This window comes from Chinchilla lanigera, unplaced genomic scaffold (assembly GCF_000276665.1).
Source record: "Chinchilla lanigera isolate Chin_1 unplaced genomic scaffold, ChiLan1.0 scaffold00010, whole genome shotgun sequence".
Classification (NCBI taxonomy): Eukaryota; Metazoa; Chordata; class Mammalia; order Rodentia; family Chinchillidae; genus Chinchilla; species Chinchilla lanigera.
The window spans coordinates 27,726,951-27,741,930 of record NW_004955411.1 but is presented as its reverse complement, the minus strand read 5'-3'; the positions used below and the strand labels follow the sequence as shown (position 1 = coordinate 27,741,930).

Genomic DNA, 14,980 nt, shown 5'->3' with positions numbered 1-14,980 from the left:
TTTTTGGTTTTTCTCCGGTACCGGGAACCGAACTCACGACCTTGCGCTTGCCAGGCAGGCGCTTTGCCGCTGAGCTAAATCCCCAGCCCCAGGAATAGATACACTTTAGAAGTTATCTTTTTACAGACTAACAAAATATCCCACTTACAAGGTAAAAACTGTTCCTGTTTGCATAAGAAGGAAAGCAAATGAGACAGACAACAGACAGACAGAGGGAGAACGGATAAACAAAGAAAGAGAGGAAGAGAGAGAGGAGAGGAGGGGAAGTGAGGGAAGGGAGAGGAAGGGAGAGGAAGAGAGGAGAGCAGAGGGGAGGGGAGGGGAGGAAAACAGGAAAGAAGGAAGAATGTCTATTACACTAAATCCTTTGATGTATAGCTGTACATGAGTGGGCATATAAAAACAGTAAATGCAGTTACTCTGAACTGCCATACCAGTAAAGTTATTGTGCATAAGTGTAACTACATATTAATTTTTGCTTAAATAGCTTTGTGCAAAATTATGATTTCTTGAGAAATTTTTCCAAGACATATATTAAATCTCCCTCGGGGAATAAACTGATTATTTGAAAGAGTAAGCACAAGCTTCACCAAATATTTCAGAGCTGGGTTTATTAAACTGAAATCATTTCTTCTCTTCCTTCTTTCTTTCCTGCTTTCTTTCGCTTCCTTTTTTCCATACTCTCCTCCTCCCCACTTCCTCTGTACCCTCTTCTCCTTCCTTCCCCTTTTTATCTCTCCCTTGGTTCCACCCACCTCCCTTGTGACTCCTCCTTTCCCTTCCCTCTGCTGCCCTATTTCATCACGTCTTCCTCTTCCCCTTCTTCCCACCCTCCCTCTCTTCCTTTCTACCATTCTAAGCCATGCTTACAGGGTACAACACATACATCTATCTATGCACATTTAATTCTGAATTCTAAGGCTGAATGTACCGTTTATTGAAGTGCTCATTGTCTTGTCCTTTTAGTGCTTTGCCCAAACTCACTATTTTAATTGCTAATATTTTGCCTCATCCCCTTTTAGTACACCTAGATGGTATAAGATGATAATGTAAATGTGATTTATATTACTTTTAATTCTGACAGAGACTGACCAACTGACTGACAAATAGCTTTTCTTTACCATAGCAAAACAATTGTCTCATACGCATTTGTTAATGAAATATGCTAAAGTCATGTTGCCAACACCCTGGCCATCTCTCATTGTTTTGCCAAATTTCTTACTTGCAAATCAGTATGTTTTATGCTTTAATCAATCTAAAAAATGTCAGAAATAAAATCATGCATGTTCTCCAAAAAATCTCCTTCTAAAATACTTTACAAAAATATTTCCAAAGCCAGATTTTCTCATGCGCATCCCTTTGGGGAACTGTACACCTCTGTTTCATTTTGAAGGGATTTCTTTACCAAAGAATCTTTAGGAGTGTTCCATAATAAATTTATGCCTTAAAAATTCACATTACATACTGGCAAAATAAAAAAAAAAATTGCACCTATCCTTTGAAAGGAAAAAAGAAGAAAAAATAAAACATATTTAAATTTATTTTCAAGGAAAGAATTTTTTCCATTTATCTACTAATTTTGCCAAAAATTCTTTTCTTTCACCTCAAGTTTGACTACCTTAGAAAACGTAGTTACTACTTATTGTAACTCACTACCTTTGGTAATGATACCCATCACTGATGTTGCATCTGTTGTTAGAAATCTGTTCTTCCTTGTTCAATTCTCCCTCCTGTAGCTGCCTGTATGTCTTTCTCCCTGCCTTGAAGTTGATGCAGTCTGATGCCACAGCCATCCACTAATGTTCATGTATTGTTCTACGTGTTTCATGAAGCATCACCTCATGAGAATTCACAGTACACCAAGATCTCCACAGCCCACTTTCAAGTCATGGCAGTACGTATGTTTTTGGGTGCAAGAATTGTGATAATTAATTACATGTGTGTGCAAAAATTACTTAAACAAATGTTTATAAGAAAGAAAAGTATCTAGCTTTATTTCTTCCTAATAGCATCCAAATCATTTAAACATTTTTTTACAGTCTACAGTATTGTTGATGCTCATAATGACAAATAGTCTTGTTTTTTCACAAGGGATTTCAGTTTCCTTTACTGTATATGTCCTATTTATTTAGGTATAATGATTTCACTATATTTTGGACATTATTTAGGGTTCAATATTTATTTTATAAAATGCACTAAACATTAAATTTTATCAGATTGACATTTTTCAATATAATTTTCATTCTGTGAAATATACTAACAGATTTCTTTTGGAAATGGAACTAGGCCAGAATCTTTAAATACACAATATTACAGTAGCTTATCTCAAAGAACTGTAATAATTCTGTAATTACTCCTCCTTTTGAAAGAGTTTAGTCTCGTAAATATCTGCTAAACATATACCTCAAACTTGAATACTTTAAATGTTGCCTTAAGACCAGGCTTCCAGTTTCTCAGTACAGTTTTGTGATCTCTTAGCATATAGCATTCCTTTCCATATAACACTAAGGTACCTGTTATACTTAAATTTCAGGTTAAATTTTGTACCCCTATATCCCAATTCTGATGTTCTATTTAATCAATAATGGTGTTTTATAATGTAAAACTTTTCTATTTTCCTCATTACAATGTGACTCAGTCTGTAAATGAAAAAAAAATTCTAGGATTATTTGATTAATACTTATTATTTCAATAGGCTATGAATATGCTGAGGACAGGCCTTGTACCTGTCTTTTTAGTATAGGTTTGGGTACACAGCATATATTGAATTAATACATGCATGAATTTATACTTATTAGTTAACAATTTTCCTTATGTGATTGTGAGTTTTACCTTCAGCAATTTAAAGGCTATAATTGAGGAAGCCAAGCTATATCTAAATCTTTCTCTAATGTATACCTGATAAATATACAGGATAATTTAACACATTTTTTGAAATGAAATGTTTCTCATACCTAGCCCACTTCATGGGCCCACTTCTAACTTCCTTAGATAACAAATAAATGTTTTAAGGTACTCTCTATGTATCGGTAGTACATACTCTATGTATTGGGATACAGAATTAATACCCTTCAATTTGAAAGGACTATGAGGAATTCAGCATAAAGAATGATAGAAATAAAAGAAAACTAATTTTACTTTGAAAGTCAATTTTTATCACTTTGTAACATTTTAATCACAGAATAGTAAGTGTGCGAAAATGTTAGCCAGTTTGCATTCTAGTAATTTTGCCACTTGTAACTTATGTCATGTTTTGACTAAAAATTTGCTGGGTTTCTCTAGAGCTACAGGACAAAATACCGTTACCTAAAGATATCAAGCAACCTTCCTACAGCCTATCTCACACTTCTTTCCTGGGTGCATCCTCTTTTTCGATCTCATGTCCCATCAACACAGTCTTATACTTCCGTTCTGCATGGAGTGACTTCCTTTCATAGTTCTGATTTCTAGCTGAATCTCTCCTATCCAGATAAATGTCTTCTGCTCATCTCTCCCCATTTTTACACAATTTTTCACCTGCCATATATGATTTCTCTTCCTTAGTGTAATAGACTATCTCACTTATTCTAATACAGCACTTGGTACATCGTATTCTAAGATTTTTCCATGTATCTGTGCTTACCAGACAATAGAATAAGTTTCTTAAGAACAAAATCCATGTGTGAATCACTTTTAATTCCCACTGTCTGAATATTCACTGTAAAAACACAGGTGCTAGATTCTAAGTACATAGTAAACTAAATCAGCAGAGGTGCTAGATTCTAAGTACATAGTACTCAACCATAAGTCATAGTGAGTTCTGAGAACTCCTAAAGTTTTCAGAGTTACAGACATGTACATTGAGTGAAGTTTTACAATGTTCTTTTGCACTGAAAACTCCAGTATATTATGAAAGAAGAACAAAGAATTATAAGAACTTATTTAAAAGTTGGAACTATCTTGTTTTTCAAAATAGCTAAGAATAGATGATAAATTGTGCTTATTTTGTGTAATTTTGTCTAAGTTTTCTCTGTTTTCCTTTTGTATGCATGCCTAGTTTACTAAGTACATGTTAAAAAGAGAAATGATATAACACCCAAAACTCACTTTGGTCAATGTGTGTATTTATAAAGACTAGAACTAGGTGCAAGTGATCAGGGTTTTGATCGAATGTAACTAAACAGAAATGCTACTATTCATGTAGAAATAGAGGAGAGAGATTCAGAAACACAAGTTATCAAGACAATGAAAAGAAAAGACACAGAGAAAATATTTTTTTAAAAATCTGACAAAGAACTATTATCTTAAGTATTAAAAGAACTCTTAGAACTTAATGGTAAATTAAAATGTTTGAATGAAAAGTGAATCCAAGATTTAGCAATTGTCATGCCAAAAGAGGTACAGAAATGTTAAGAAAGCATAGGAAAAGATGGACATAAGATGTCATTAAAAACTCAAATTAAAACAGTTAAATACCATTGTACATTTATTGGAGTATCCAATATTCAAAACACTGCCACCACCAAATAGTAGTGAGGATGTGGAGAAACAAGAACATTTATTCTTCTCTGGTAGGAATGTAAAACTGTATAGACACTCGTAAGACAGATCACATATCTTTACATAACTAACCACACTTGGACCATATGAAATCAACGATGATCACTCTTTGAATTTACCCAAATAAATTGAATACTTATATCTAAAAAACCCAAATAGCTATGGATTGTAAAAAAGTATACTCACAATTGCTAAAGTGTGGAAGCAATTAAGATATACTTCAGTGAATGAGTAGAAAAATCCAGACAATGCAATATCATTCACTGTTTTCATAAATGTAGCTCTCAAGTCATGGAAACACATGAAACAAACTTAAGTGTATACCACTACACCAGAAAAGCGAATACAAAGAGACTACAAACTGCCAGATTACAACTATGTGGAATCCCAGCAAATGCAAACTCATAGAGCTAGAAAAATTATCAGTAATTGCCAAAGATTTCAAGAGGAAGGAGGAGTTGGATATAAAAGGCAAAGAGGATCTTTAGGACAGTGAAAATAAAGTGTTGGATATAAGCTATTATGCATTCATTCAAATTACAGAATGATAGGCCTGAGACATTTTTAGGTAAATTGATGTACCTTGAGACCATACTTTTAAATGAAAAAAATCAGAGACATATGTTCAAATATCACATCATTTCTCTTTTGTGAGAAACTCATATAGTAAATAAGGACCAAATATGGATGAGAGATTACGGATTTAGGAAGAAAATGTTTGAATGGGAAAGGGAACAAAGTTGGGGTAAGGAGAGTATATGGATAAAAAATTTTAAAAAGAATGGAAGCAAAACAGTAAAAACTCATAATAAATAAGGTAGAACTATTTTATTTAGTTGCAAATACAGAGAAAAATATCGAATGTATTGCACACTGAGGATATTAATATGATAAATATCACGGTTAAATACCTATGTGCAAAATCAATAACTGGCTTAATTTGAATAGAAATTGAGCTTTCTCCTCTGTAACAGATCTAAAATTATGTCTTTATGTTTTCTCTATAAAAGTAATAAAATGGATCTTACTTGATGTAATATTTGTATGATTCTCAGGAGAAAATTATTACCTAAGATCACAAAAAGAGATGCTTATATGAGGAACATAAAAGGTATCAATCAATAAAGAATTTAAATTATAGCATTTGTGCCGTACTTGCCTTTTGTCACATTTGGAATATTTTGTAACTTATGTGAAAAAAGAAATGCAAGGCTCAATATGATCAGATCATAATGATAGAGCACAATATTTTCTCTGATTGTGATATAACTTCATATAAATTTCATAAAAGTAACTGGAGAAGTAAATTTGCTGCCACACTTCTTTTTGGATATCAAAATGTGATACTGACTCTAAGTATGAAAAGAGAAATAGTTTTGTCATATAACTCTGCCTTCGTATGACTTTGGCATTTGTAGAGTAATTACATGGAGATGGGAGAAATGGATATGGCAGGAATTCTTTCCCTTCTTACTGTGGTATCTTTGTTCCTAATCCAATGCCCAATCTTAATGAACTGATTTCAAAAGAAGGATCATTCTAAATAAATCATTATATTAATTATTCATCTAGAACCCCAAACTTGAGAGAGAAAAATATTTTTATTTTTTTTCTCTGGAACCAGGAACCGAACTCACGACCTTGCGCTTGCCAGGCAGGCGCTTTTGCCGCTGAGCTAAATCCCCAGCCCCTGAGAAAAATATTTTTAAAAGACTGTAAGCTATTCATTAATTTTTCCACTTATCATTACCTTTCAATTGAAAGATAAAATCCATGTGTTTATGTTATACATGGCATTTTCAGGAATAGATACATTGTGGAATGACTAAATTTAGTCAGGTAACTTAGTCATTTACTCTTAATGCTACTTTTTTTGCTGAGAACATTTCACAGCCACTTCCTTAACAATTTTCAAACTACAAATATCTTAAAGACCTTCAGCTTTCCCTCTCAATTATTGAAGCACTTTTCTTCAAAAGAATTCTTTGGAATTATTTATCTTTATTTTTTTCTGTCTATATGTTTATCATTGATAGATAAAGTTTTGTGTGTTTATCATGTACATCATGATGTTATGAAGCCTTTATGTATTGTGAAAGGATCAAATATTTTTCATGTTACATATGTTCTTAAAAATACTATGACTCTACTACTTTAACTCTTATCACAATCCTATTATTTAAATATGATTATACTAATTTCAAACAAGGCCATTGAGTCTCACAGTAGCTCAATAACATCACCTAATTCACTAGAACACAGAGGTAAAAACCAGGATTTGAACATATGTAACCTGCATTTTTGAAGGAACATACTTAGGCCATAAATAAACCCATCACTTGAAGGCCAGCAAATGCAATGCATATGTTTTTGATATTTAGCATTTATTATCTTTGACATTTTGTATTTGTATAACTACCCCTTGCTTTAACTGTTTTTCTAGTAATTTGTTTATCTTAGCCCTACCAGCCCAAAGATGACTGCCTGCTATAGTTGGACAGTGACTAATTTCAAATGGAATTTGGTTCCATGTTCTTGCTTTAATCAGTGCAAAGCACTAAATGCATTAGATGGTCCAGTCTTTGCATATACAATTGATCAAAATTTGCAATTTTTATGATAATTATCAATTTCTATATTACGTGGGTATCATTTGGTCATTTTACAGTAATAATAAAGGCTGCTCACATGGTGCCCTCCATTCATCAAGTTCCCTCTAGCTGCTGCATAGATGCCAGCAGGCAGAGTCTGCTGATAATATCTGTGGAGCAGGCGCAGCTTACTGAAACGCTCATTTGTTTTCAGTGACATGTAATCTAGACAACAAATATGCCGGGAATGCACTGTTTCCACAGGTGTAACTTGACTTTTTTGTGTAATTCAGTTTCTGAACATTATTAGATCTCAATTTATCTTTGCAAAATCACTCCAGTATTATTAAAATTGTGTTCCTTATGCAAAGAAAGAATGGAATGCATTTTAATGGAAGGGCTGACCTGCAGAAAGATGAATAATTTGCATCAATTTTGTGCATTATGTTAAACTAATGAAGACAAATGTATTCATTCATTTCCGAAAAGTTGAAATACTGAAAGCTGGCAATTTTATGCATCTATAATGATAAATATTACGGTACTTACTATATGATGAATTGGGAATTCTAGAAATAGATGGCAAATAAAACACGAGAAAATCTGGTTCTCACACTGATTTCTGTCCTTATAAACACTGGCATCTGCCTCAGATAAACAATATGCCCCCTCTGGGGCTGGTTCTATAGCTTTTGTTTCTTTGAATATGAGAAATAAAGAAATGGTGGATCTCATGCATTTGATAATAAAAATGAAATTTTAAATTTTTCCAATATTCACATTTCAATTACAGTATTTCTACAATAAAAATGTAATAATATAATCCACTTTTACATTTTTTTACTTTAGGTTGAGTATTAATAGAGACATTATGATAAGTTACAGCTTGCTTGAGAAGTATTAAAAAAGAATACTGCTGTTTTTTGTATTCATTAATATAAAATTTAAAACATCAGCTTGTAAAGGCACCATTAAATTCAGTTATTAAATAAAAATGTTCAGTAATTATAATTAAATTTATATATATGATAATATTAAAACATATATGAGTTCTGTATGTTGGAAAACTACAGTTAATTTAAAACAATATTTTAAAGTAAGCTACTTCTTTATATCTATCATACACAAAATGTAGCTTAATAATTCTATAAGGATGTAACTAACACACTTGAGTTTTCATCCCAGAAATTTTGATTTATTGTGAAATGATTATGCATTGTTTAGAAAATACTGTTGATTTAATCCCACGAGTGAAATCTGAATATCAGAGATTGCTGAAAATTCCCACACGCCTAGAATGAGCATATCTCTCTAAATCCTTCTTCACGCCGCATGCATCATATATGTTATTAATGTTGTGAAGGAGGTAGCAAATGCAGGAAACACACCTAAATTTAGAAATAGCAAGGAGAGACCCTTCAGTCAGTTTATAGTATTTGTACCAAATCAAAAAAAAAAAAAAAAAAAGCAAAATAACACCAAACGGCTCTAATGGATTTTCTTCATTCTGATGCTCCTTTCCTAACAACTCACAGGGTGGGGAATCTACCTGGCCCTGAAAGTGTATGTAATACACACTCAATTTTCGAAAAGGAAATGCCAGGAAGGCTTTTAGCGTAAACAGTCAGGAGAGAAGCAGTGCAGCTGAAAATTCCATTAAGTCGAAACGCTCTCTGTTCCAATAGATTATCACCCGTGGTGAAATAAGAGGCAAGATGACAGTACTCACACATTTTAAATATTCCTTAATGAAACTGCTGTCATTTCTTTTTTGCTTGTACCTCATCCAGAGCTTTTAAAATTATTATTTTGACTGAAATATAAAGTTCAGTTAATATACTATGAGTAAAAACATGTACAACTTCTGAGCTGTACCATACAGTAAAGGCCATGTTAAAATAACATGGAAGACGCAGAAAGGGATTTAATGTCACCCCAGACTGAATTAAACCGGTCTATGCTTATTTAGCATTTACCTTCACAGCACTGTAGATTGCTCCACTCAAGTATTTTTGTGTAGAAATAGCTTCTCTAGTTAAATAGCTTCTAAGTCACTCATTCACCAGGGTAATGTCACAACCCACTTGGGGCACTCAGCATCACGCTCAGAGTGATGCGTGGTGATGGGGGAGGGGCTAACTGGATCACACAGAAGGAGGGTTGGAAGGGCAGGAATACCCACATTTTTGAAAAGTAAATAGGAGAGTGGTGCATGTCTACAATTTTTAACACTTGCTTCTGATTTCCCATGCCAAAACAGTTGTAGTATTTTCTGTGGCATCTTTATTTACCTCACTGAAGCACTTATGCCTCCATAACAGAAACGGTATCACAAAATTTGAGCAGTGATCAGAGCAAGGCAATGTTCCTTTCTTTGATCGCACCAAAAATATTAGTAATGATGGAATTTTCACTTAGAATTATAGCTACTGAAGATATAAATTCAAAGTTCTGGGAAATTTTTGAAACTGATCTAAATTTTCCCAAATCTCAGCCCATATTGCTATCTCATTCACTGTTGATGAGAAATCTTAAATAACATTTTTCACACCAAAGTGCTTTCCTTTTTTGTTATTACTTTTTTTGTTGCTGTTGTTTATGATTAAAAAATTTAAGACTCTGTAAATAAAATATTAATAATTTTGATGTGCTTGGGCAATGATCATACCAAAGGCACATTCCAATTATCTGCTACATAATTATCTAATTATCTAATAGGTAATCTATCTGGGAAATGTAGACAATGACACTGGTAGAAAGTCTATAGGAAATTAGAATGTCATTCCAGTACTGCAGTAATATTTCATTGTATTTATTAATGACTACACAAATACAAATAAGCCAAAAAGCCATACTTCTTACAGAAGTTTGAAAGAGAAAACCATAAAGTACTGCCTGAAACATTTTCGTACAAAGTACTTAAGGAATGAAGTGTGAATCTTTGTGTATATTTTATATTTCTGGTGAAGTTACATGAGAGAGATAAGATTCACACATTATGTACTGAGACTTAAAATACATTTTGATGTGATATTGTTTTGAATTAATAATATATGACTTATTAAGTTAAAGATTTTAATATTACCAAATAAAGAGAAAATACAATTTATTTATATAAAAGAAACAAACATGTATTTGTATGCCTGACAGTTAATGATTTGAATATTCACTTTTGGAACTTACTGTGTTCAAATTTGCTACATTCACAATTAGGTTTAAGACAAAACAAATAAATCATTTACATATATGACTTTTAGCAATAAGAAGATATTTTAATAAATTTAAATTTAATATTCTGTGACAAAACAAATAAAGCTGTCATATTTGCCATGCCATAATATTCTAATCTTTTAAATTTTTATTGATATGTAATTTACACTGAAATTCCAGGAAGGTACTTATAAAGAGATTTATCATCAACTATTGCCTAATTTTAAAGAAATAATCTTAATGAAAACACTTATATATTACATATCACACCATACACATCTACATACTAGTTTACACCTAGAACTATAATACAAATCAATTTTTATATCTCATACAAGTGACCTTGCCAGTATCAATTAACATATTTTATAATAACTCAGCTTTCTCATGAGCAGATTGACCAAGAATTCAACATATAAGGGAAGGTAAAAATACAAATCCTCAGGCTTATAGTGATAACTTATTTTAGTCTTTTATCTTTTCTAGAATTTGAACTTAAAATTAGAAGAAATAAAAATCATAAGTGCTATAGTTTTTGTTTTCTCCAATTTAGAAAGTTACCTTCACATTATTGTTTATGTTTCTAACAATATTTGCATTTCTTTAGATTTTCTTCAGAAAAAATACATTAATGGCTTCCAGTGATGTCAGGAACAGAGAAGGAATAAAATTGCTTTATATGCTTCCAACTGTAGCAGGATTTCTTCAGAACTATTCAACTGTTATCTTCCCTTTTAATACTTTTCAGATTTGAAATATCCAAATGAACTTTTGAAGTTTGTATAATGTACTATTTTGGTTTAATTTCAGTATTTTCTCAAAGCAAAACATTATGATAGAGTTCTGGTTATTTGGACACTATATTGACACAACAAGAAGGAAATCAAATTTGATGTGTGTCACTATGTAACTCTACGTAATGAAAAGTATTGTGATAGACTCTAAAGTCCTCCTACACATGTCCTGAAGTTTGCGCACTTCTTATTGTATTTAATTTTACAGTTTTCAATTCTTGAGTAATTCCAATAAACTGGATTACTCAAATTTATTTAAAGAGGGTATCACATTTCATAGTAAAATATGAAAAGTTTGTCTTTAGTTTTATTTGTTTTTGTTTTTGTTTTTTTTTTGTTTGTTTGTTTGTTTTCTGGTACCAGGAATCGAACTCACAACCTTGCGCTTGTCAGGCAGCCACTGTGCCGCTGAGCTAAATCCCCAGCTCCTGTCTTTAGTTTTAAAAATAGTTTGCTTTCTGTATTATTCAGTACCCTACTTTCAGATGTAGAATTTATTTGTTCAACAAACAAATAAGGATGCACATGGCATAGACGCACTGTTTATAATCACAATGAAAATGAAAACAGAGAGATGACAAGCTCCCCTTACTCCAAATAATGCAAAAGAACAGAGAATGCTAAAGATGTACCAGAATTTCAGCCCTTTCAAAAACAACACCAAGAAATATGTTTGTTTCTTCGAGCTCCTCTCAGATGAAACAGGGCAACAGAGCTGAGAAAATGGCTACTTTCACCACTCCAAACTGCTTTAAGAGTGCTTCTAACCATACCTCTCCACTTAATTTCTTGCCCAATTTGCACCAAACTCTGGAAAGCTTCCATAGTCATTATTCTACAAATTATTCTAAGTTTAGCTTTTAAAGGATCTTATGGCAATATAAATATATTATTTTACCAGTTAAAAGAATCTATGTGTGCTGTCCTAACTATTCGGGTGGCTGAGGAGGAGGATAGCTTGAGCCCAGCATTTATTTAGGGCTAGCTTGTAGAGCTCACAGAGAACTAGTCTATTAAACAAACAATGAAAAAAGAATGCATAATGTACTTAAATTCCACGAATTGCAAGTGACTTCTCCAAGAGCACACGAAGTGACAGGACTAAATGCAGGTTGTCACTATACCACACACTATGCAGTGGAATGAGAGGTTCCCAATCTCTTTTCTTAAGTACAAGTTATTAAACAATCTGTGCATCAGAAATTCTAAATGAAAAATGCAGCAACTTTAAAGTTTCTGAGTTCTTTATGCAATTCTTACCTAGTGAAAGGATCACATCTGACTTTAACTGTGGAAAATGCCATGGTTTGAGCATTCCAGCTACACACAGCTGGGGCAATAAACCCTAGCCTTTCTGAGAATACAATCATTTAGTATATTTTGAAAAATGTGTTCCTGAAATTATCATTCTGAAAACACAGCCATTTTCACATGTCTTCACACTAAAATTCATGTGAAAATAGTCCTACTGTTTTACAATTAAATCTAATGGTAAATTTTGAATGTGTACATAACAAGAACAATACATTGGGAAGACTTTCCCTGCTGCAGGCAGTAAAGGGGAAGAATTTTCTATAGAGAACCTGAATTCAATAATAAGAGATATTACCACTATGCACTGGCAATCTAAAACATGTTAAAACAAAATATCCTTGCAAAATGTATTTCAGAGTTCTAAAGTTACAAACAATTTTTGGTAATCTATTATTGAACTTCAAATTAGCACATATTCATTTATTATTTTTTCATAAACCTCTTATTCTACTTGAACAGTAAATTGGAGAATTTCCATCATACATTAACAGCCCTTCTCAATTATGTGAGCTAGACTATACTTGTATATGTGGGAAGAAAACTTAAGATTTTTTTACATTTCTACAGTGACTGTGCATTAATTTTTTAATGTACTATATGAATGTAAGGATATGTAATATTATGGGAATGAACATATTGAAATTTTCTCAAAGCCATTTCAGGTTATTTTGAACCATTTTAGATGATTTTACCAAATATAATAGGATTTAGTGGTAATTTTTTTGGTGACGTCATATGATTGAAAATGATATGCATATGCAGTCCCTCGAAAGTTCTGGAAACAATGCTAAAGAGTTGAAGATGTGCACAGTATTGTAAATTCTTGAGTTTAATATGAGAAGAAAATTTTGCAAAATTATCTCCAGCTTTTTAATAGTGCACATCTTTGTTCATTTGAAAGAAACTTTATAAATTAAAATTCATAAAATTGTGATTGCGGATACATTGACAAATATGGCTAAACTATCTATTAAAGAAGAACACATAAAATCACTCATTTAAGCCATTAAAACTTTGTAGGAGTTAAAGAAATTATAGTGTTACCAAGCGCAGTGTAGCGGGAGAAAGCCAATAAGTCTATGTTCTATCCTTTCAAAAATATACTGATGCAATTAAAAATGTAATGCATTTTCTTTCTTCCTTCCTTTCTTTCTTTTTTCTTTCTTTCTTCCTTTCTTTCTTTTTCTTTCTTTCATTCTTTCTTTCTCTCTCTCTTTCTTTCTCTCTTTCTCTGTCTTTTTCTTTCTTTCCTTCTTTCTTTCTTTCTTTCTTTCTTTCTTTCTTTCTTTCTTTCTTTCTTTCTTTTCTTTCTACATAACTCACAGCAACCCTCCTGCCACAGCCTCTGGAGTGCTGGAATTACAGGCATGCACCACCATGCTAGGCAATACCCAATTTACTATCCCACACTTGTGGAGGTCAGTAGTTCTACAACTGAAGTACTGCAGTGCTATACTCTATGTCCTCTAGGAAAGATGTTGTTTCCCTGTCTTTCACAACTTCTAACCATCAACCTCATTTATGACTTGCGGCCTCCTTCTCCATATCAAAGCCCCACAGGAAGTGTATTATATTTTTTATATCTTTATACCACATGTACTGCAATATTATTTCTCTGTGCACTTTTGTGGCACAAATACATATTCAGACTCATATGAGCATATACAATGGAGTTTTCATTAGCTTTTAAATTTTTTTTTTTTTGAGAAGGAGTCTTGCTGTATTGCCCAGCTGGATCTCAAACTCATGGACTCAAGTGAACTCCCTTAAGCTCTAGCATAGCTAGGACAATGATGTATGCTAAAAAAAATTAGCATTCTTTTATTTTACTTTATTATTGTAACTAAAAGTAACTTTGTCATGTGTAAAGGGAGGATGTTGAAGACTATTAAACATGTTTTCCAAATACTCAAGGCATGACACTAGTAAATTAGTCTGTTTATAACTTCATTTAAGTTAAACAATTCAAATAATATTCTTAGGAACCTTTTGTGGCTTATTCTTTTAGTTAGTTCTCTAAGTTAATTAGCAAAGGCTCAAATCTGAAAAAATTGTTGCAGAGCCTTGATTTTATTCATACAACTTTTTTATTCTTCTTTTAAGGAGAAAAATAAAAATAGAACAATAGCAAAATACCAACAACATAGACAAAAAAAAAATAAAAATATGAAATTGAGAAGAAAATGTTCTTCAGCAGAATGTGGTATTTCAACATTGATATAACGAACTTTTTTTATTACCTATTTAGTAGAAATTAGTTTTTTAATTACCTATTTAGAGGCACAGGTCCAAATTGTTAAACTACTTTTACACTGTAAAAAGAAGAAAGAAGAAAGAGAGAGAGACAGAAAGAAAGAGACAGAAAGAAAGAAAGAAAGAAAGAAAGAAAGAAAGAAAGAAAGAAGAAAGAAAAAGAAAGAAAGAAAGAAGAAAGAAAGAGAGAGAGAGAGAGAGGAAGAAAGAAAGAAAGAAAGAAAGAAAGAAAGAAAGAAAGAAAGAAAGAAAGAAAGAAAGAAAGAAAGAAAGAAAGAA

At 32.2% G+C, this 14,980-nt stretch overlaps 1 protein-coding gene across 4 annotated transcripts in view; it reads right to left on the bottom strand.

Moving 5' to 3' along the window:
• Grik2 (glutamate receptor, ionotropic, kainate 2) overlaps nucleotides 1–14,980 on the bottom strand; it is a 663,290-nt gene that overhangs the window by 17,573 nt on the left and 630,737 nt on the right. The window lies entirely within an intron of this gene.